The sequence below is a fragment of the Cheilinus undulatus genome, linkage group 4, assembly GCF_018320785.1.
Source record: "Cheilinus undulatus linkage group 4, ASM1832078v1, whole genome shotgun sequence".
NCBI classification, from domain to species: Eukaryota; Metazoa; Chordata; class Actinopteri; order Labriformes; family Labridae; genus Cheilinus; species Cheilinus undulatus.
This window is the reverse complement of record NC_054868.1, coordinates 23682340-23706885: the sequence shown is the minus strand read 5'-3', so window position 1 is coordinate 23706885 and position 24546 is coordinate 23682340. Positions and strand designations below refer to the sequence as shown.

Sequence of the window (24546 nt, the reverse complement as noted above, 5' to 3'; positions counted from 1 at the left end):
CCTCAGGATGGATAACAGGTGATGGGACAAGGGCAGAGCGACTCGTGGGCTGTGAGTTGTAACTGCATGCTGAGAGCTCAGCTACTGTATTAAAGCAAGTAAAACACATACCCCATGCATCAAAAGCAAATGGCACTAAATTTAGATGTTTAGCAGTTATTAAACCAGGCTTAGAAGGTTTTAGGCTCTTATTAAATGTGACACTCTGTGGTGATCAAGGACTGGTTTGAATGACATTTTAAAGGGGATCACACTAAAGCCCAGTTCAGACCAAAGATTCGCAATGAGATGAGTTGAAACTTGCAACTGTTTGCAGTGTTCCACTCTGCAACACTCTAAACACCTCCCAGTTCACACTGCTGCCATTGAAGGGGACGATGCAAAAATATTTTTTTCCACGGACAGATTTAGCTCAGACAGCCTCTAATTTCTCCTGCATTAGCCTATCTCATAAAGCACTGTACATTCTGTCCATGTGCAGCTGGAAAGAGATCTTTTCAAACAATATAATCTATTAACCTGTTGTTTATTTATTTATTGCATTCTTTGCCTCTTGGAAATGATCACATCGATACTCTTTTTTTGTTTGGTTTACACAGAATTTTCAGTCGGGCTGCACATTTCAGCCTGATGTGCAGCTGACAGCTGCTGGAGGGGACAGGAGTTTAGGCAAAAGTTTCGCAGCACGGCAGCGCAGATACACTGCACAAAAATGCTTTTCTAGCTTACTCTTGTCATAATGAAGATATCCACTGAAAGCAGTTATTTTTTTGTGAACAACTAAGCTTGTACAGCCTTGAATTTCTCATGGATTATCACATAAAGCGCAGCACGTCCTTCTTACAAACGCAGCTGGAGAATAGGAGACTTTTCAAAAAAGTTGTTTCTGTTTCCTTTTTTCATGTATCTGCTCCTTGGAAATAACTGTATATATTCTTTATTTTTTTAGTTTCAAACTTAAATCTCAGTCTGAAAACTGCCGTCTCCTCCATCAGCTGTTAAGCCTGATGTGCAGCTGATTGAAGAGACAGAAGTTTGGTAGGCTGAAGTTTCTGGGTTAAATCATTAAAAAGATTGATGTAAGCCTAATTTTTTCCAAGAAGCAGATAGATGTAAAAAATTGAAATAGAAAAATTGTTTAGAAAAGGTTCTCCTTTACTTTATTTGGCTGCACTCATTTGTAGGAAGCGCTGCACTTTACGGGATAATCCATGAGAAATTCAAGGCATAGGAACTGAATATAATTAATTATTCTCAGCAGATATTATTTTTATAATAAGACTGTTCTAGCAAAGCATGTTTGTGTTTATACAGTATGCCGTGATATTTTGCTGCTGTGCTGGACGGTGATGACAAGTCATTATCGGGAGGATCGATGAGAAAAGAGATGTTTCTAAAATTAATAGTATGACTATCTGATGAAATTGGTGTAAATAGCCTTTCAAAACGAGATTTATATCTCCTTTTTTCACATTTCTCTGCTTGCTGCGTTTTAAAACCTGCTCTCTGCAACTTGAGTGGCTGAAATGTTGGCAACTACATCAGACAGCTTCATTCGAGCTGCAACACTGTTCAGACTGCTGCGACTCTCGCCAGTGACATTCTCAAACCATCTCATCACGTTGCGACATCATGTCTATCCAGTTGTTGTGAAGAGATACAATGTAGAACACTGTTTTGGTTGTCACCAAAACATTTCATCATGGTTTTGTGTACCAAATATACTTCATAATTTACACTTTAAAGCACATTCATGTATCACAGAGAAGTCCTACTAAACATGCAGAATTAGCGATGACAAAAAACTAGTTTTACTGGTTTGTGGCAGAAAGCATCTGCAGGAGGTTGATTTATTTTGCATAAGCAGCTAACTCAAACACTATCTCCACCATCTTTTTGTTGTCCTCTTCATTTGCCTTTCTCTCTAGTCCCTTCCTCATACCTACACAAACCCACTGACTAATTACACATCTGGTCCACCTATTGACTGTCAAGCCTATAGCTGAAGGATAATCTTATCTTGTGAGAGCAGCCCCAGTGCACACTGCCACCCAGTTGATTAAATGTGCAGAGAACAGGGGAAGACGGTGTGTGTATGTGTATGTGTGTGCCTTTGCCATCATAGGTAATGAAACTGCAAAGTGATGGTCATGAAGCTGCGCCAGCAGAAGGGGATTGTGTGTGTGTATATGTTTGTGTGTGTGTAACAGATTGATATAGAAAGGCTACAAACTAGTGCAATCCTAGCTTCACCCCAAATAAAGCAGAGGAAGAACACTGCCCCTTACAATTTCTAAACCAGGTTTGTGTGTGAATGAAGATGGAGGAATCTGTTCACTTGCACATGTTTTCTGGCAGTACTCTGAAGCAAAAGGTTGGCACAGTGTCGAGGTGAGACAACTTGGTAATTGTCTGGACTATTGTTTTTAGCTTTCATTACTTTATATAATTTATTTTTATGGTAGGCGGCAAGGCCACCCATAAGGTGGTATAAAGAGGGAAAGCTTTCTGGGGCTCAGCCAAACTGGGGGGCCACGGAGGTCAGCAAAATCATGGTTAATTATAAAATTAAGTTGTGATAACCATATCTTATTATTAACTTGAATAATAACCACTCACATCAGAGCAACAAAAAATTAATTTCATTTATTTGTGCTGTAGTACAGTACATTCAAACAGAATTATCTTTTGATTAATAATGTTAACAATGGGATGGCGCACTGAACTATTAGAAATATTACAATGCCAGAATGCCAGGAAATAAAATAGAAGAAACTGAAACAACCTTTTTTGCAAATATTGTTAATAGTTGTTTAATGTTACAATGTTACAATGTTACAATGTCATTTAGCAGACGCTTTTCTCCAAAGCGACGTACATTTGAGAGCAAGAACAACACAAGCAATGATCTAGACAAGAAGAAACAACATCAGTAAGTGCCATCAAGTGCTTCAGGTTCAATTGGACGCAAGTGCTGCCGTGTAGAGTTTAAGGCAGAGTACCAAAATATACGTTGTTTATGTAGTTTTTTTTTTTTTTTTTTTTTTTTTTTTTTTTTTTTTTTTTTTTTTTTTTTTTTTTTTTTTTTTTTTTTTTTTTTTTTTTTTTTTTTTTTTTTTTTTTTTTTTTTTTTGTTTGTTTTTAGACAGCAACAATGAATCAAGGAAAATGTGGGATCACTAATTGCCATTCATTAGGCTTCACAACAACTATTTACCAAGTACCAAGTGCTGGATCATTCCCAAAGAGCTGGGCAAAGAAATCCCAGAAGTAGAGCAGGACAGTGCGAGCTAACTATAGTTGGGAAACTCATTCAACCACTGGGGACAGCAGTGGAGAATAGTCTGGCTGAGACTCAATCTACTACTGGGGACAACAGTAGAGAATTGCCTAGCTAAGTGCAAAGTGTTCTCTGAAGAGCTGGGTCTTTAGCCTTCTCTTGAAAGTAGACAGGGAGTCTGTAGATCGAATGTAGTTGGGTAATTCATTCCACCATTTAGGGACAACAGAGGAGAAGAGTCGAGCTAGTGACTTAGGAGCATGATGTGCTGGAAGTACCAGGCGCCTTTCGCTGGCTGAGCGTAGTGGGCGAGAAGGGGTGTAGACCTGGATGAGGGACTCCAGGTAAACAGGAGCAGTTTTAGTTACTGCTTTGTAAGCAATGATTAGAGTTTTGAATTTAATGCGAGCTGCAACTGGAAGCCAGTGTAGAGAGATTAAAAGAGGCGTGACATGAGCTCTCTTGGGTTGGTTGAAGACCAGACGTGCTGCTGCGTTCTGGATCAACTGCAGAGGTATAACTGTGCATGCAGGTAGGCCTGCCAGTAATGAGTTACAGTAGTCAATACGTGATATTATAAGAGCCTGTACTAGGAGTTGTGTAGCATGCTCTGTCAAGTAGGGTCTGATCCTCTTGATGTTGTAGATAAACGGCAGGACCGAGCAATCGAGGCCACATGGAGCTTGAAGGTTAGCTGGTCATCAATCATGACACCCAGATTCCGGGCTGACTTAGTGGGCAAGAGATTATTTGATCCAAGCTGGATACTGATCTGCGGTTCAATAGTGGGACTGGCTGGGATGATAATGAGCTCAGTTTTGGGCAGGTTGAGCTGAAGGTGACGTTCCTCATCCATTTAGAAATATCAGCAAGGCAGGATGAGATCCGAGCTGAGACAGTTGTGTCATCTGGTGGAAAGGACAGGAATAGCTGTGTGTCGCCTGCATAGCAGTGATAAGAAAAGCCATGGGAGCGGATGATTGCACCAAGTGAGGTGGTGTATATTGAGAAAAGTAGGGGACCAAGCACAGACCCTTGAGGCACCCCTGTTGATAAGCCATGCAGTTTAGACACTTCTCCCTTCCATGATACTCTAAAAGATCTCCCTGTGAGGTAGGACTTAAACCACTGTAGGGCAGATCCTGAGATACCAAGTGAAGAGAGTGTGGAGAGGAGGATTTGGTGGTTTACTGTGTCAAAGGCAGCAGACAGATCCAGCAGTAAGAGAACTGAGGACTGACCAGCTGCTCTGGCCAAGCGAAGTGATTCCGTTACCGACAAAAGTGCAGTTTCAGTAGAGTGGCCCCGCCTAAAGCCAGACTGATTCTGATCAAGTAGATCATTGTTCTGCAAGTGTTCTGAGAGCTGGTTGAAGACTGTGCGCTCCAGTATTTTTGATAGGAATGGGAGAAGTGAGACCGGCCTGTAATTTTCAACCAGGGCTAGGTTGAGAGTGGGTTTTTTGAGCAGTGGTGTAACCCGCGCTTGCTTGAAAGCAGCTGGGAAAACACCTGTGGACAGAGAGGAGTTAATGATACAACTCACAGCAGGGCTGATTGTGGGCTCAATCGCCTGCAAGAGATGTGATGGTATCGGATCGAGGGGACAGGTTGTGGGCTTAGAGTCAAGCAGAAGCCTGGTGACCTCGCTCTCACTTAGTGGAGAGAATGAGCTAAGTGATGCATCACTAGCTGGTGGCAGAAAACTGAGTTGGACAGGCTCAGAGAATTGGTTGCTGATGGCAGAAACCTTGTCAGTGAAGTAGGAGGCGAACATGTCTGGAGTCAACATACTGGAGGGTTGTGGGTTTGAAGGAGAGAGGAGCGAGTTAAAAGCAGAGAAGAGTTTGCGTGCATCAGTGGCAGCACAGATCTTTGATTAATTTAATTTTGAAAATAGACAAAAAATGGGCAAAAAGTAGCAAGAATTGGTTAAAACAGATAAATTGCATAAATGGGTTAAAAAGGCAAAGAAATTTAGTGCGGGGAAAAATAAGTGGCAAAAAACAATGAAAAATTAGCATAAAGAAGTGGAAAATTTGTTAAAAGGTGTATAAATGGTCATAAAGTGGCCAAAAAGTGTTATGAATGGTTATAAAAAGGGTAAAATAACAGCAAAACAAGACAAATGTGACAAGAAATGTGTGGAAAGTAGCAAAAAAAGGGTAAAATGCTGCAAAACTAGCAAAATTGACAATTGAAATGGCAAAAAGCAGCTAAAGTAGGCACAATGTCGCAAAAAGATGTTGCAGAAATTGAAAAAAATGTTTAAAAAAAAGGATAAAAATGGGTTAAAAGGGGCAAAACATGATAAAAGTGGCAAAAAAGTTCAAGAAAAAAGGGGAAAGAAATAGGTAAGAAGTGGCAAAAATAGGCAAAAAGCACCGAAAGGTGGCAGGAATAGACAACAAGCGGCTGGCAAAAAAATTGCAGAAGGGGACTAAAGTAGGCTTAGTTGCAAAAAAATGTTGCAGAAATGGACAAAAGTGTCAAAAAAGATTTTTAAAAAGTGGCAACTATGGGCAAAAAGTGGTTTAAAAGTGGCAGAAATTGGTGAAAAGGGGTAAAATGGGATACAAATGGCAAGAAAAAATGGCAATAATGGGCTTAAAGCAGCAAAAATGGGTTTACGGTGACAAAAAGACGTGGAAATAATGGATGGAAAAAAGTATTGAGAATGGTTAAAAGGTACCACTAATAATTCATTCTAACATCAGAACCCAATTATAGCTTGACGCACTTTTCATCTCCAAATTGAGCTAACTTTTCGCCACTTGCTAGCACCAATGCTTCTGATCCAACACACATGCATTGATAATATCAACAAATCAAAACTGGAGAGGGCCTATTCTCTGGGTTTTTCAGGGCTCAGGTAAATCAGAATCAGTACTGTCACAGGTGAAATTTCTGCCACTGCATAAATTTTTGCAACACTCATTACTTGTTAAGATGCATATCTTGTGTTGCGCTCCTGGGGCAAAATCAATGCTACTGTTAGTGTTGCAGAGTGATAGACAACAGCTCAGCTCTGACACTAAAGAGCAGCAAGGCAACAAGCCAAATGTCACCTATTCATGTCAGTGTTATTTAAGTGATGAGCTAAAACATGAGCTGTTTATCCTCCAATTTTGTCATGTATAATAACAGCAACATACAGCAAGTGTCCTCACTTTGCAGAGCATCTCATTCAGCCTGTCTGGGGCTTTAACAGGAGATGTGAGCTGCAATGAATCGACTGTTTGTTTCAAGCCCAGCTATGAGTTGCGCCAACTCTAAGTTCAAACGACCTAGTTTGAGCATAAGTTCTTACTTAATAGAGTTTACCCTCTACTAATAGTTATGGTGTTGCACCAGCTGAAATAGTTTCAATGCAGGCTTAACTTGTATCTTAAATCTTAGACCTAGAGAAGAGAGACAACACTTTAAAATCACTGGATTAAAAAATGCTTTTCACAGAGTGGTTAAATTAGGTGAAATGCCATCTGCGACAATATTTAGGTAGTTTGGAAATTATACTAGTTAAGATGAACCTTATGTCCCCATGGTGAAACTAAACAGACACAACTTAAATTACAGCTGAACTAATTTCGATGTAGGGTTTAGTGTGGAGAAGGCTACAGGACTGCAGCAATTTGTATAGTCAACAGCTGTGTAAAGATGTGTTTAAAATGATGACTCACTTGTTTTTAGTCCATGATGATTCGGCTGTGGTTTTATACAAGGTTGGAGAAAGAACCGACAGATTGATCGGAAGCCGATTAATCGGGCCTATTATAGCGCACACAGATTAATATACATCGGCCAATATTTAGCCAATATATATAAACTTTTTTGCTGCGCAGGGATTCTGTCTGTGTGTCCCTGCTGAACTCAGCCCGAGTGCCTGGCCCAAGACACGAGTGAGTGCAGCAGCAGCTCTCCCCCACTCAGTGTTGCCAACTTAGCGACTTTGTCGCTATGTTTAGCGAGCTTTTCAGACCCCTCTAGCTACTCTTTTTCAAAAAGCGACTAGCAACAAATCTAGTGACTTTTTTTTGGTGTTATTGGAGAGTTTTGGAGACTCTGACATGAAAGCACGTATCATTGTTGCTCTTTTCAGTGAGCAGCGGGTGCTGCCGTGGGCCCCTTCCTGTCCCTAAGCACTTACAGGCAGCCCAGGCCGCAGCAGTCCCTGCTGCAGTCAGACTCACTTGACTGCCCATTGCAGACTGGGAGTGTGTTTTGCTGCTTGCGTGTGCCGTGCGTGTCAGCTCCGGTTTCTGCCTGTGCGGCTTACACACAGGGCGCGAGTTTTCTGCGTCAGCCGCATCTCTCTGCTCTCAAAACCCTGTCCTTCTTCATAAGTTTTACCTTAATAAACCCCCCTAAAAGTGACTTGATTCAGTGTACAGTGGAAGTTTGTTGGGAACTATTCAAAATAAAAGCATTCTGTACAATTGAATGGAGTTTCTCTATAGAGATGCTAAACTAGGCTTTTACTTTGAAAAGCACAAACCAGAAAAGCATTTATACTGTGTTTATCTTTCCTGTGACAAAACTCTACCAGTGTGGAGACAGAAAGTTTCACTAATAGTAGATCTTTAGAGAACAGCTTTATAAAACAGGTGCATTTAAGCTTGTGGCCTTCCTCTGGGTTATCAAGAAACACATTGTTAACATATTCTATGTGCATATTTGCCACAACAATGTAAATATGGCTCTCTATTTATCATTTTCCTGTCTAATATGGTCCACAGCCACAGTATAAGACTATTATACAGCGTTTTAACGTAGTCTAAGTTGCATCTTTGTGAAATAAACAAAGATAAATGCAACTGTTCATTCACATGTCCACATTTGTGTTCATGTACAGTATATATCCTGTGTATATCAATGTTCTTATTTCATATATCGGCCGATATATCGGTTATCGGCCAATATTGGCCGATATGCCAGATATATTAGCCGATATATCAGATATCGGCCTTTTTAGCCCCCAATACCGGTATCGGCATCGGCCCCAAAAATCCCATATTGGTCAGGCTCTAGTTGGAGAAGCAGCTGTAAACCGGGTAGCCTCTGATGAAGCTGCTTGTAATAAATTAAACCCAGAAACAGACACGTTTTTGATAAAAAAGCTGTGACAGAAACACTGTTAAAAAGGACCACGGTTTGACTCTGTACAAAGTTGGATGAGAGGTTGAGTTTTGGATTTTTAGACAGCCTGTTGGCTTAGAGTTTGTTACTGTAGGGCTCCAACTGTTAAAGGGAAATAAACAGTGGTATCTGGTGACACACTGGCAGTAATAAGGATGTATAATAAAGAATCACCTCTTTGGGTCGCCACCAAGGTCAACAAGTCTCTCTGTTAATAAGTTCACAGTGAAGGAAGAAATCAGATTTGTGCAATTAACTTGCATCTTTCCTTGTCATGTTTGTTTTCTATTAATCTACAGTTGTTCCTTAAGAAAATGTAAAATGACAGTTTGATTCAGTTTGTCCATATTGGGTTAAAATGACCATTGGAGTTATGTTTTGGAATACCACTGATATTTGAATGCTAAAAATGTATTCCAGTCATAAAAGAAGGTTGGTGTTTGCCAACAACAGGAAACGATTTATTCTTCACACGTTCGTAGTTGTTTTCACATATCGGTAAACTCCAACGGGTTCAATATTGCACCTCTGTCCACATTCCTCACACCAGTCTCCATTACTCAAGCCACTATCAGCCTGCTAATGCAGCTATCCATCAGTGTAAAGGGCTGAGTGTCTGTGGGGGTGAGAGGAGAAAGAGCTGATTAGCAAGGCAATAAAATGCCAGATTTGATCTTCTTCCTGGTTTTTAAGATATCTCCAGAACTTGACACTTTCATTTTGTGTTCATGGGTGCCTCAGACTGCATCTGCATCACTACCATGATCAAACTCTGGGTTATAACCATAAATGCTACAAATGTCAGCCAGCCTGGAATTGTGTGAATTCTCTTCATGTCTGTATTGATTATCAGCACTTTAAGTTAACCCCTTTAACCCCAGTAGAATAATAAAAATGTTGCCTAAGTTCCCAGGAAGCTTTCACTCAAATTAATGTTTAAGAACTAAATTAAACTTGTTCACCAGTAACAAGCTGATTTAATTACAGCTGACCAATGCATCAGTCTAACATTGGCATGGGCCAATGGCCATCTTAACAGTCATCAGCCCTTTGCCAAACAGTGTGACTTGCAGCAGTGGCAGATGCTGATATATGTCAAATGTAGAAGATGGACATATTTAAAGTGCAGGCTGTCAAGATAATATTTTTTCACAGTCAGCACAGCATATTGGATGTGGTTGCAACTGGCTGAAAAATAGGAACTTAAAAACATTCTCTTCTTGCCTACTCAAGCCTGCAGGCTGTGCAGTTACAGTCAGGAGTGAAGCCACAAAGACTGCAGCAGATTGTCTCAACCCAGTGGAACAAAATGATTTACATGATGCAAAGAACAAACACTTGCGACATATGCCTCCGTCTACAATTACCCCGCAACTTGAACTGCACAGCAGTTTGAATCCTTTATCATACTTCTTACTCCATTAGAACAGCTGGCAAGAGAAGCTAGTGCATCAGGTCCATCAGCTGCTGACGTGATCCCTTCAGTAAGATCCCTAAAATGTGTTTTTTATGCAGAGAGGCAGCCACTGATCATGGTGTTAAAAAACAAATACTACTTTATACAATGCTCTTAGCAGAAGACTGAAACAAGTAGAGTCCAGAGGTTGCGCTGGACTTTTTTGTTGTCTGCCATTTTGACGGAAAGGGTCATAAAAATTCCGTCATTCCATTTTAAAACCCGTCATTATGATTTCCTCTTTAATGTCTGTAGTATGATATAATTCAATATAACTTTATTAGTAGTGTTTAATTAACAAAGCACCCTTTCTAGACCTATATTCAAAAAACAATCTTTGAGGCTCTGCATTTTAATGGCACTGAGAGAGAGATGAACACAGCAGCACAGTGTTTACTCCTTGTCATTTTTACGCAGTGACAGTGGAGCAACAATCCCTGTCTTTAAAGGTGCAGTGTGTAGAAATTGGAGTTTTAGCGACATCTAGCGTTCAGATTTTAGAATGAGCCGATCTGTTACAAAAACATCACATCACTAAGCGACAAGAGCCTGTGAAGACCAAAAAGGATCGTGAACCAGACATCATTTACAGCAGTGACGAGGTGAGGGTTTATTCATTCATTTTTGTAACCATTATTTTTATAGATTATAGGTCAGTCTTCTTCTCTGCCTGCCTTCCAGGTAGATTTCAGGACCGGTGGGCAGGTTCATATTTAAAAATTGCATTTCGCTCTTTCTGTCCCCAAAACGTTGTCGTAGACAACATGGCAGTTCGTTATGTCAGCCTCCGTGAGCACGACCCGCGGTAATGTAAATTTAAAAAGCTTTTTTTCTAATTTTGTAAAAAGAAAACAAAAGTTTTAAGGGGATAACCGTACACTTATTTTAACATACTTCACATAAATATATAAACATTATGTCCCATTTACACCGTTTCTGTTCGAAATGCTGCCAACTTCTACACACTGTACCTTTAAGCAAGCAACTATAAACTGTGCCATTTAAGATATCACGTACAGTTTTGAGGATATTTTTAATGTCAAGATGTTGTAGTTTGACAACCATAGCTGATGACAAGTTGTTTAAAGGCTGCACTGTGGAGCCGTGCGCATTTGTCTGCTCCACAGGAGTCGTAATCCGAAAAAACGTCACACACTCGGACCTTGCACACTGAGTCCGTTGCGTTTGTATTTGCCTTGACTGCGACAATCTGTAGAATGTGGCAAATTTTTTCATACTGTGAGCCTGTGTCTCTGTCACTCCTTTAAAATCCCACTGGATACATCCTGACAGAGAGCTTCATACAGCACGCTCATGCGTCATAGCACAGAGACAGTTGGAGAGATGGAGAACAACTTTTTAATTCTGTCTCTGTTGTGACCTGTGAGTAGGCTACAAACATAAACATAAATAAACACATGCCTTTATCTATTTCCATGACTGATATCCACATAATACACGGGCAAACTCCAGCGTTTAAAGTGAGTCTTCGGGGTTGGGTTGGGTGGGGAGTGAGCAAGAGAGAATAAAGCAACAAGCGCTGATCTGAATCATCATTCACCTATCTCTGTTACATTTCCACGGTTGATATCCACATGATAAATGAGCAAACTTTGGTGTTTAAAGTGAGGTTTCAGTGGTGAGCAAGCGAGGTGGAAGCAGCAGGAACTGTTTTGAATCATCGGTCACCTTGGACACATACAAAATTTTGCAAAAATCGAACCTGTTCTGAAAATAATGGGAAATAAAACAACATTGGCATCAGTGTGCAGACATAATTAGAACAACATGAAACAGGCTCATTGTGCAAAGGCCTTAACACTCTGCATGCTTACCTGTGTACTGAGACACCTGCATTAACCTCTCAGTGCGCTGTCAGCACGGAGACCGATATGCTTTCATTAATCTACGATGTCGAGGTCAGTGAGAGTGCCCACTGGCTACAAGATTTTTAATAGATTAAATAACCTCCTTGATAGTCATTGTGTGCAAAATGGAAAAGGTCTATGCATCTGTCCCTGTGTGTGTGCACTGAAATGCAGGCTCATTCTCATCATTCCAGTCCGTCAAAATGATGGACAGCCTTCAAAATTCTCCATCATCCTTCAAAAAAATCCGTCAATGATGAAGAATTTTCAGTTAAATTGACCTCTGGTAGAGTCTGATCCATTTTTCTTTAGTGCCACTTTATTAAATCCTGAGTACAAGGATCACTATTTTGACAAGGATTGTTGCTTTTTTCATACTTTTATTAATGTACAGAAACGCTGCAAAAGATGGTAAAAGAACAAACTAATAGGTTGTTTCCACCAAGTGGTGCGGCTTAGTTCGGTGCAGTACAGCACGCATTTTTTTTGCGTTTCCATAGAGCAAACTCAGCTGCTCACCTCTGGGATTCAAACACGGAAGTCAGCGCTGTGAGAAGCGGGCGAAAACAGGAGAAAAATGGACTAATATCTGCCTAAATTGGAAATATTTGGACTTGATGGAGATCCAAACCGTTTCCTAGTCTATGGATACTGATATTTGGCCACAAATCATGTTTCCTGACCTTTATCCGAACCTAATTTTAAGAACACAAAGCAGAGCCCAAAGGCTCACATCAGCCTGATCCATCCGCGATGCATGAGAAACTAAATTAATGCAGAAGTTTGGGAATACGAAGCCTTAGAACAGTAAATTCTCATCTGTCACTAGTTATTAATCTACTTCTTACGTTAGATAACCTGTGAAAACATCGCTCTGTCGTTGTTGAACGGGCTCGTAAAACTTCAGGCTGCAGACTATTTTAAAACGAGATCAGACTGATTTCTGTCACTCATCCTTTCTATAACTCTGCAGCTGGAAGAGCAGACTCGCGCTGTCTGTGACTTCACATGCATGCTTTTACAGCCCTGCCCACCCAAGTGAGCGCACGGGTGTCTATAGAAACGCAAACTATTTTGGGGTTTAGCATACCAAACCATACCAAACCGAACTGAATCAACCCAGACCCCCTGATGGAAACACGGCTAAAGGCTATGTAGTCGAAAGCAGTGGGTCTCAGCTGATCTAGCCTCAAGACCCACCTACACTTTTATGATGTCAGGTCCCAACTCGAATTAAATGTTTTAAAATATATTTTTATTTAACCTTTATTTAACCAGGATTTATTCCCATTGAGATACAAAAATCTTTTTTACAAGGGAGTCCTGGCCAGGACAGCAGCATAAGTTTCACATTTATGACATTAGAACAGGACATAGAACAAACGTTACATCAATCAGTAAATCAGCAGCTTTCAGCAGAAAAACATGTGCACACACTGGTCAAATGTTCCCTAATTCTAGTTTTGAAATCTCTTAAACTAACACAACCCCAAGTTTAAGATGACCCTGTAACTCTGACCAAGACGATGGAGCAAAAACATTGAAAGCTCTTTGACCAAGGGCAGAGCGAGTGCGAGGAATCTCATACATGATGAATCCATGAGAACGAAGATTAGAGCTACTGACAGCTTTTGGAGTCAGTAAAGAACAAAGATAAGAAGGTAATTCATGTAAAATAGCCTTATAAAGAAAGATATACCAATGTTCCATCCTTCTATTGTATAAGGACGACTAACCAAGTTTCTCTTACAAAACACAATGATGGGTCCGAAAACCCAGATCAGTGATAAATCGCAAGGCAGCGTGGTAGACTGAGTCCAACATTTTCAGAGAGGATGAGGTAGCATGCATGTAAAGAACATCACCAAAATCCATTACAGACAAAAATGTTGCTTAAATGAGTTTCTTTCTTGCAACTCATAATAACAAAAATAAAGTTAACAACATTTTACTTGGTAAGGAGTGATGCAGTTTGGATCTGAGGTAGTACGAAACATCACTGTATGTCTTCTCAGTGGTTTCACAACACACCTCAGTCCCATTTGTCCAGGAGAACCCATATTTCATGTATTTTGTGCCATATTTACATTCCACTCTGCTAAACTGTTGACATCAAATCAGTCTTTACGTCTGCTTCTTTTGTCTTCAAGCAGTTGGTGGCAACTGGCATTATTTACCCTACCCTCTCACATCTGCAACCCAATGCAAAAGGCTCTGCCACCTACTTTTGGGACCCAACAGTTGGTACCCATTGGTCCAGAGAATCAGAGACACAGCCACAAGATTGTGCACTTTCCTTTTAGACATCACCAGCTCAAATGTGTAAGACTGGGGCAGATGAAACTGGGCAAATGCCCAGTGCATTTACCAGTCTCAAGAGGCATGCTCCAACCAGAAGTGTGCATGCCTACTACCTAAATTTGTCTTGTTGCTGGTTAGCTTGTAATAAACCTGACAGACAGAACTTTTTTCTAATCACCCTCTGAGAATTTTGAAAAGTCCTGCCTTTCTCAAACATTTTGAATGGGAGGTTTCCCAGATGAATGTGAAATGTAGCCTATGCAATGGATATGTGAAACAGTATCTGGTGTGCCAGGTGATTAAGTATATTTGCAACACGGTATACTGTTTAATAACCCCAAATATAAGTGAATAAAATGGCTGCCAACAAAATGGTTACTAAATGTAATTTTGGACAGTTGTTTTTATTTTGGGGGGAATGCATGCAAAAAATATCACCATGAGATGTATTTCAAAGAAATCACTATTCAACAGGACAGCCCACCTGCCTGTCTCTATTACCGTTTCCTCTGTGTATGTACATTACAGCACGTACTCACATATTTCCCACACAGACTCTCCTTTGAGTATCCAAGAAAGCACACACTGAGCTCATAAAATCATGCTGAGCCTAGTGTTATTTCTGTGCTTTTGCTGTCATAGCCCTATGTTTTCAGTCTTTGACGCACTAATTAGAATTATTAAAACTCATGATCCCTCAGCTGAGAAAGGGTACCCCCCACCCCCCTTCAAAGTTGTATTTTTAAGTTATCAGTATTTTTGTTCCTGCCAAGCACAAAATCGTCTTTTTGTTGGGCTGCCATTGTGCTCCCTGTGGGCGTTTGTGTGTCCTCTCTGCAAGAGGAGCATGGTGATTAGCAGAGCTATTAGTGTAGCCATTACTTCACATTGACATTCAAATAGAGAGGTGTGCTGACCTGGCTGCAGATGAGCAGCGCTCTGTGATTGGGGGGTAATTATGTCCTCACTGATACTTCTGCTGCTTGTAGCAGTCTTTGGCTCAGGTCATTTTCTTTCTGCTTCATCTACCTTGGTTTTATTGAAAAGATTTCTGGAATGCAAAAAGCTAAGTAGAGAAAAAAATCTGGTGAGAAGTCTCAGTTTTGTCAAAAATCTTCACTTTGTTCTCTCTCAGTTGTGAATACGAGTTCTTATTCCTAATTCTAGAAAATCAGTAAGAGAAATTTGACTGTTCTTTTTTCTTCATAGTGTAGTGGTAGCCAGGAATACTGATTTACCAGTAACTGAGACCTTCCAGACATAGGTGTTATACTTGAGCCACGTTCACTGCACTAAGGTGGTCCCTTTCGCCAATTGTGATACTGGCAGCAGTTGGCTGGACCTCTGTGGAGTTCCTTTGGGGTAAGAATCATAATCATATCACCATGATTGAATACTTTTTTAGGCAGTAAGCCTGGGATTTAGTCTCTTTGATAAATAAGCTCAAAGACACTTGGACTATTATGAAAGGATTTTGTTTTTCGTTTTTTCTTTTTTTTTGTTGAAGCAAAAAAGTTATTGTGATTCCATAGTCAGTACTGGAATTGAAACGAATCGAATCAAACTGAACCGAACTGAACTGTATTGGATGGGACAGTACTGAACCGAGTCGTTCTGTATTTTAATGAATCGTCAGTGAATCGAACCATAGACTGTGAATCAAGATTTGAATCAAACTGTCTTGGTAAGGAGAGATTCACACCCCTAGCAGCCACCTTATCCTTCTCTGTTCTTCACTGTTGGTGTCTTTCTTTAGTTTCTTCTAAACAACGGTCATGCCCACACCTCTATTTCTGCTTTTCCTCAGAACGCCCCACTTCCCCAATGGAGCTGTGGCTTTATCGACTGCCCAGAAATGCTGAGGGAGTCAAGATAGACCACATATTGATTGCTAGAGCCCAACACTGCAGTGTTGTTCATTCATATTGCGTAACTCCAGCTCTGCATATGCATCTGGCCTTCTGACAGCAGGTCTAGACCTTTTCAACCCTTTGAAATGTAAGTAGATTTAGTTGCAGTTTTTGGTTTACTAAAAGTGTTTTTGATCAAGGTCTCGTTGAGAGTGTGTTTAATTAATCACTTTCTTAATGGCTGGGCAATGCGGCTGATTGTGTTAGAATAGAAACAGTTAAGGGGGCAAGACATGGACAAGATGATCTCATAAATAAAAAATGAAAAAGAATCAGTCACAAAAAGTCAGTGTTAGTAAGTGTGGTTTTTGAAATCAAGATCCATCAGCAGTTTCCATTAATTAGAATACACATCAATGATTTTGTCCCATGTAACTGTATTCACCCATGTCATTTGAAACTAATTTAGAGCTCCATATAAGTAATTTTGAAGCAAAAAGGGGGGGGGGGGCAGCCTTAGAAAAGTTCACTAGCCTGGCATTTTCTGTGATGTATGACAGACTTGTCATTGTAGAAAGTGCGCACTGGATCGTGGTTGTTTTTGGAACTTCAGCATGGAGGCTTGTAATTATTTTAGCTTTAGAAATAACAGCATTACCTTCACCATGTGACAAACTGGAGACTTCCAGACTCAAGGAAAATAAAATGTTAATACTGATAATCAGCAAAATCCCAGATAATGTCCCTGATAACCAGCCAGGCTGGTTATTGGTTGACCCATAAGCACGATGTACATGTAATCCCCTCAGCCTAATTGTCTAAAGTGAATTTTCCTGAATATTTCCTGCTGTTTTACACATCAGCTCACCCCAAGGTAGGTGTGAAAGCACTATCAATAAGCCATCCTGGATCATGTGTTTGTGAAGTGTCAATTCCCAAGGGCAAAGGTGCAGTAAATCATCTGCACTATAGCCGTATTGGAAGAAAATGTTGATCAATGGCTCACACTATGTATAATGGTTTAAAATTGTGGGTATTGGTAAAGACACTCCACAGGGCTACATTGCCTGATGTGATTTCACAAACCATCAGAACGTGGCTGATTCAGTGTGTGGACTTCATGGAGTGAGAACACAACCCTGTCATAGGGTCAATGATGACAATACGCTCTTAGTTATTGTCATTGATTAATGAGAAACTACAAACCAGAGTGCTTTGTCATCACACAAATCGAATGAAGACAAAGTGAGCCCTGGTCTCTTTGTGCTGAGCTGCTAAATGACCGATCACGCTGTGAAGACTCCAGACAAGAGGCAGAGTGAGGAGTACTTCAGTGCTGCAGCGGGCTTTCAACTGATTGCCTGTTTAGTGTCAATGAGGAAAACAACAAGGTTGTTCAGCCAGTTAGTACGAACTTTTATTTGTTGTTGTGCAAACCTTCCTTTCATGCAGAGCAGTCTGTTTCAGCTTGTTCATGATTGAGCAAATTCATTATGACATACTTGTGCTTTCTTAACATGACAATGTTCATCTGTTTACAACAAGGACAGTACTGTACATTCACTGTTTTTCATGTGCTTTTGATATATGTAACATTTTTATCATACACAAGAGTAATTCATCACTAAATCATCCTCCTCATCACCACCTTAGCAGCTGTGAAATTTCACAGCACATACACACGCACAAAAATGTTTTGTTAGACCGGTCTTGTTATAAAGAATGTATCTTTTAAGACTGTATGTGCTCTATTTACCTTTTTTCAACTTTATCTGCTTCTTATGTTAAAACTTTATGAAAAAAGATAGATTGTCTTAATATGAGCCATGGAATTTCTCTGCCATGTGACAATGGTGATGACAGTGATTATCATGATGATTGATTAAAAGGAAGATGTACTCATTTCCAAAATTAATAGCCCGACTTTATCTAATGAAACTGGCATGGATAGCCGACCAAACGAGAATAATGTTTACCCTTTTCTAAATTCATCTGTTTGCAACAACCTGAATCACAGGTTACTGCACCAGATGGCTCGGGTTGCACTGCCACACTTGGTTCAGAGTGCTGCGACACTCACGCTTGACAACTGACTGCAGCCATAGTGTTCATGTGCTTTTGCAGAAAGTGTTGTTTTCCCTTTTTACACAGAGGTGGAGAGTGGTATTTTGAAAAACTTTCACTCTGGAGCCTGATTCCAAATTGTTCGATTTTAAGGCACCAAAAAGCCGTTCTCGTGTAAACGGACAGACAAAGTTTTGCGTTTTCACCTGAAAACAGTGTTGTTCGAACAAGGCCTCAGATGTTTTAAGTCCTGAAGCCCGTTCCAGACTGGGAGTGTGACATGTGTGTCTTGATCGCGATATGCCTGGGGGTAAAAATTTCTGGGGACCAGGGTCACTGAGGGGCCCATGGAGGTTAGCAAAGACATTTTATTTTATACCTTAATACCTATTATTACTCATAGAAAAAAGTCAAATTATTTAAATTTCCTCTGATAAGGTACACAAGTAAACTTAAAACAAAAAGTAAGGCAGTTTGTGTTTGGTACATTATTTCAGCAAAATAAACTGTTTGGCATTGGCAGAGAAGATTTGGCACATTTTTCATGGGTGCAACCCACATACTCAGCTCTGCTGCTCATCCCACAAATGCATGTTCCTTACAAGTGTGGCATCATTTAAAAGGGTAATAAACAGGCTTTCCAACGGTATAAGATTTATTGCTAAGAAGCATTGTTACAACAAAGAAATAATGTACCAAACACAAATTTCCTTACTTTTTGTTTTAAGTTCACATTAAGATAATTTTATTAGCTTCATTTTTGCATAGTAATAAGGAGAAAAAGTCACCATATACATGGTCACTTGTTAAAACATAACACCTGATCTCCCATAGTATCGTCAACAGTGACTTTTTTCCACTGACGAGTTTCTGATAAAAATGTTTCTTCCCCATGCAGTTTCTTCATATTAAATTATTTTACATTTGAAACATAAGTGAAAGTTATCTTTAAGGTTTTCCTTGTGTATTTTTATTATTGTAATAGCAGATCAAAGCAAGGCTTGGATTGCATTATCTTGAACACATTTTACTAAGCTTTTTAGTGTCAAATAATAATATAAAGCTTCTTAGTGGACAGCAAGGTAGAGTAGATGCTGAAATAATGTCCTCTTTGTAAGAAATTGAGAATGTTTTGAGAATTGGTTTGAATTGAAAATTAATTCTGAACCCCAACCCTAGCTGTTTTTGCGTATGAACGGGACTGATCCTGCATTTCAGACCTTTATTTCTGTCCATCTGTACCTCTTTCCAATTGTCTACAACCATTTCCTCACTTAAAAGCAAAAGACTCCTTTCTGCTTCCCCGTCCTGCTTTTTGATTTACATCTCAGCTCATCGTCAGTGTCTCTCAGTCCACACATCTCCCTCTTCTTCATATTTATCCTGAAGGGTGGGGGGTTTGCATTATTCACATGTGCTCTTAACCTGGCAGACTCACACTCACACCAGCCCAGAGCTTTATTTTTAGACATGCTGCCTTTTTTTTTGCTTTGAGACTTCTAAGAAAAAAACAAATGTAGCTTATGTGACTGCAGAGACCGAGCTAAGAGGAGTGATGCAAAAAGAACATCTTATGCAATTTGTTCTAGCTGTTACGAAATACTCTCTAAGGTCTGTAAGAAGTAATGTACTAACTTCAGCTCATGTATGCATTAATAAATGAACACACAGTGGGCTTTTTACATTTTAAACAGTGAATTGCGTAAGATTTTCTAATATGACTTTGCCATGATTGACTTCATTTTGAAAGCTTGTACTTTTCCAGTGACATTTCTCATAATTGATTTATCATGACTGATGCTGAAGTGTCACAACTTGTTACTTTCAGATTTTATTAAGTAATTGCCAAAGTCTAATCACATAAACTATAACAGTCTTTAACATTTCACTTAAGCAGCTAACCTTTCTAAACAGATGTGATTTATTTCTGCAGTAATGGCTGCTGCACAGAGCTTTACACAGTGAATGAGTATTTTTTTTTTAGGACCAATCCCAATGCTCGAAATGTTCTGTAGGTGTTCTGCAAGTGCCTCAAATGTCCTTTCAGTTGATGCATTTCATAATCTTGCAGCATGACAGCCCTCAGCCTCACTGCACTCAGTGAACTTCTTCTAACCTTTGTAAGTTGGCTGCTGATTCTAATCAACTGCTGCAAAAGTGAGTTTCTGCCAAAGTTCAAGCCATGTTGAAGTGTCCACAATTAATGTACTTTTTTAATCAGTGCAAGATGGACATGACTATTTCCACATGATAAAAAAGTGACTGATATCATGATGAATCCATTGTTTAAAGGTTACAGACATTTTAGCATTAGTCTCGTTTTCTGTAGAGGTTAAGTAAGATTAATTCATGGGGCTTTGCAGCCAGCCTAAAGTGTTTTTTGCACTTCAGCACTGGCTCCTTCATCAACACCAGAGGCCGCTTGCCTCGAATGAAGGAAGCTAAAAGCAGTTTGTGCACTCTGCTCATTAGAAAACAAAGTGTTGCTTTGTGTATTCAGTGATTTTGATTGTCTGTTTATAAAGATTAGCTTTACAGATGACATCCCTGGTTTAAAAGAATAACGTCCAAAAGTCAGCAACCCTGTATGCTTTGCTTGGCATGTTAAAGCTCATTTGAATGGGAAATTCCGTGTTAACTTCCTAGGGCTTTGTTTGACCTTACACACAATACTACCAAAAACATTAAGAGTTTTAATTTTTATTAACAAAAAATACTGGAATCAAGACTGGTATCAGTACATATGCACTGTATTCAGATCAGAACTGGAAAAAGTGGATCGTGCATCTCTACTGTCAGCATTCTGTTAGCTTTTTCCACAGTAGCTGATTTGAAATATCGCATGATTCCGATTCATAGCTAAAATCAATTTTGTGTACTGGGGTACTGAACAACATTAGCTTTATATAAGAACCTAACAGAATGGAAATGTTTCCAGGTATTAGTTAGACCCCATAGGCACAGTTTGTTAAAACCCTTCTAAGTTTAATTGCACAGTGCATAAATGCAGAGTGTAATAATCCCACATTTCTAATTTCTTTCTTGCGTCCATTATCAGGTTTTAAATGTCTCTACAGTTTCTGTGAGAACCTGATAATGGACATATTGCACCTCTTTTCTTCCTACCTGGCTGTGTTCTGTATGTCCCTCCTTTTTGTTGTTTTCTTTGACTATACCTGCATGAGGAGAAAGAATGTGGGAGGAACCATACCTTTCTTTAATCCCAAATATACTTGAATAAATTCCACCTCAAGCTAAGGAATCTTCTTTTTATGAGACTGATGGACTAAGACCTGTAGAAAAAAGAAAACAAATACACAACGACCTAAAAAGGTTTTTTTTTCCTTAATTTCTTGCAGTAGACTTAAATCAGTCAGGAAGAATCAAAAGCTGCTATGATCATCCATTTACCTTAGCTTCTCAAAGCATTGTCCTTGAAGTCATTTGGTTTTACTCTCACTCCTTTGGCAGGACTAGATACTTAAATCTCTACAGAAAAAAAAAAGACCATTCACTTTTAATAACAGAAAAAATTATCTGAAAATTGAAATAACTTGTGTCATAAAATGCAAGGAAAATCAACATGTTCCGAAAAAAAGGATCTTTATGTAGACTCACAGCCTCAGGAATTAATCCTGGGATAATTCTGGGATAGTGTGCTGATTTTGCACAGCTATGTTAATTAACACCATAGCCCCCCCACCCCATTCTAGTGCTTCATTCTAGTGAATTTCATGGTGCATCAGACATTGTTGTGCACAAGTTAAAACTGAATTTCTGCAAACCATAGATATCCTCACTGTGCAAATCTGCATGGGAAAGTATTTGCTTCAGCTGCTTGGTTTTGCATATTTCCTCTAGGCCTGGTCTAATGATGACATTACAAGCTTTACATAATTGTCTAAACTGTTTTAGCAGGCACCTGTAAAATATGTGCATCACCTCCAGAGATTTGCTTGCAAGGTGCTGACACAATTTCAAAATCCCTTCTCCTCCTGGGACCTATTTTTGGGCGAGCACCTCACATTTTCCCCCTGACAGCATTTCACAGCTCAGCTAACAGCTATGATAGGTAAAGGTCAGGAGGAGAGGAGTTCAGAGGAATACAGATGATTTAACTCTCCTTAATTAGCGGGACCATATTCTCTCTAGGGAGACATTTCATTCTTAAATCGAAGCCTGTGTGTGGAGGAGTGCTTTTTCTGAGAAGTGGAGCTTCACTCATTCACAGCCTTTTGAGGTGTGAAAGCATTATCTTGAAATCACCCTTTTCCTTCTGTTTATTCCTCATTTTTCTTCATCTTAACGTTGTACTCAAAATCTGCTTTCAAAAAATTCCACTTGTCTCACTTTTTGTCTTTGGTTTAATCTCTGCTCCTCCTTCCCATTGAACTCCTCTAGTTATCCTCCTTCCATGCTCCTCAGCCTCAATCTTAGTCAGCTTTTCCCTCTCTCTTTGAAATAATTAATTCATTTCCATAGCTTCACTTTTTCTTTGTGGGTCTTTTGTTTCCAACAGAAGCTTTGGATTGAGAATATGAAGACTAAACATCAAAAGCAGACAGAAGTGCCACCTTTAGTCAGTCAATCCAGCGTTTATTACTTGAATAAAAAGAACATGCTGCAGGGTATGTGAAGCTAAAAGCTGTTATTGCATAGCCAGGGGATTTAATTATTGGAGCATGGTCCAATATATACCAAAGCTATGGAGTCACGTTCATTAAATAAGGGGCAGCTAATCCAGAAACCAATGTCTAGCTTTTAACTGAGAAAGCATCACTGCTGCAGAAGATAAGCCTGCTATACTGGCTGACTTTTTTCTTGATGACATAGAAAAATAAAAAAGTAGGAATGACTGTTTACATATGGTGACGGTGCCTTCTTACTTTTATTTATTATATCTGCTAAACATGCCATTTGTTCTCAAATAGCAAAGCTCCTCATGTATTACCATTGAACATGAGCTATTAAATCAGAACTTACTGCTTTTAAATGTATGTATTTATTTATTTTGGAATCTGAAATGCTCATATTTTGCTTTTACATATGCAAATTATGAACGGTCAGGTCACACTGAGTTTGACTTCGACATCATTTTGTAGTGATACACATCACACTTCTGCTGTGAAGAGGCTGGAGTCTCACACTCAATGAAAAAACATGGAAGACAGCAGTGATCGAGGCTGTCAGTGGAGGGAGGTGTTAGAGCTCATAAGTATTTTGGGTGATGTTTTTATACATGCAAAAAAAGTGGAGTCATATCGTAAAAAAGAATTTTGGAAGTAATAACCGAACATGGCCTCAGAAGGACATGGCTCTAGTGCTATAGAAATGTGAAGTCTCAAAAATAAGTCAAAAGAGGCTAAAGACTCCAGTCAATGTAGCGGTCATGGTCAGATCCTCTGTCCACTTTGGTATTTTGGAGGATAAACCCGCTTCAGTTCAATTCACCTGGTAAGGACCAGAACCGGTTTCCATGGCAGTCTGCATACCGGCCATATTAAAATGTATTGTGAACAGACTAAGAAAAATATCTGAGCAGAGCATCAGACCTGAGGATTAAACCTGCAGTGCAATCATAGCCATAATGTATTTACTGTGCTGTAATTAATGATACCCTAGCTTGACGTTAATGCTAACAGCAGTTATTCAACAGCTTACTGGATTATGTTTGCTTTTTCTCTCAACATTTATCTTTTTTAAACCATGGTAGTTGCTCTACAACGTGCCATAGAGGCAGGGATGTTGTTGCCAAAGCTTAACAAACTTTTCCTCCGTCTCATAGTTCCATCTCATGACAACAACTTCATCATTCCTGTTTCACTTTCGTTTGTTTACAGTGTGTGACTGCTGCATTTGCAGAGCGCTCTGTGCTAATTGACAAATGTCCCTGACTTCACGAAACAAAAAGTAGGAGACAGGACAAAAATCAAACTTGCTAGACTTTCTATTGGGTGACTGTGAGTGGTTGTGAGTTGTCTCAGACATGTCCACGACTGTCGTTCACTGTCGCAGACTACATGAGATGGAAGAACAGATGTTCATGGCCAGCGAGTTCCGAGTTCCTGCGAGCGTCGGCCTATAATTGTGCTGAACTCGTCTCATCTGAACTGGCCTTAATACAATTTTTCTGCAATAGACACCAGAATATATCACACATAAATCATTACAGACCCGCTACACCACAAATATGATGTTTGTTGAGGGTGGAGAATGCCCATTGTTTTGTACTCAATTTTTGCATGGTTTTGAGTACACAATTTGTACACTTAATTTTAGTATTCTTTTCAATGTGTATGGATTTTGAGCACTTAATTAAAATTTTAAGTATTTAGTACAGAAATATGTGATTTGGAACACAACAATAGAGAAAGGAAAGCCTTAAGTTAGATGGATGAATGGAGGACCAACTTGCAGATTTGAGGCAACAAACCGAGTGTTTATACATTTTCTGCAAAATGTACTACACTCAAATTGACAAGGAAGGGAGTTCGCTAACAGCTAGCCTCATTAGTTGTATACTCTAAAGTGGCATTTGATTGTGAGGGGTTTTGAGAGTGGAGACACTGGGTGTTGATGAACAGAATCTAAT

The 24546-nt window shown here is 39.6% G+C and overlaps 1 protein-coding gene across 2 annotated transcripts in view; it reads left to right on the top strand.

Annotated features, from left to right (window-relative positions):
- LOC121508444 (cytoplasmic phosphatidylinositol transfer protein 1-like) overlaps positions 1 to 24546 on the top strand; it is a 130382-nt gene that overhangs the window by 67850 nt on the left and 37986 nt on the right. The window lies entirely within an intron of this gene.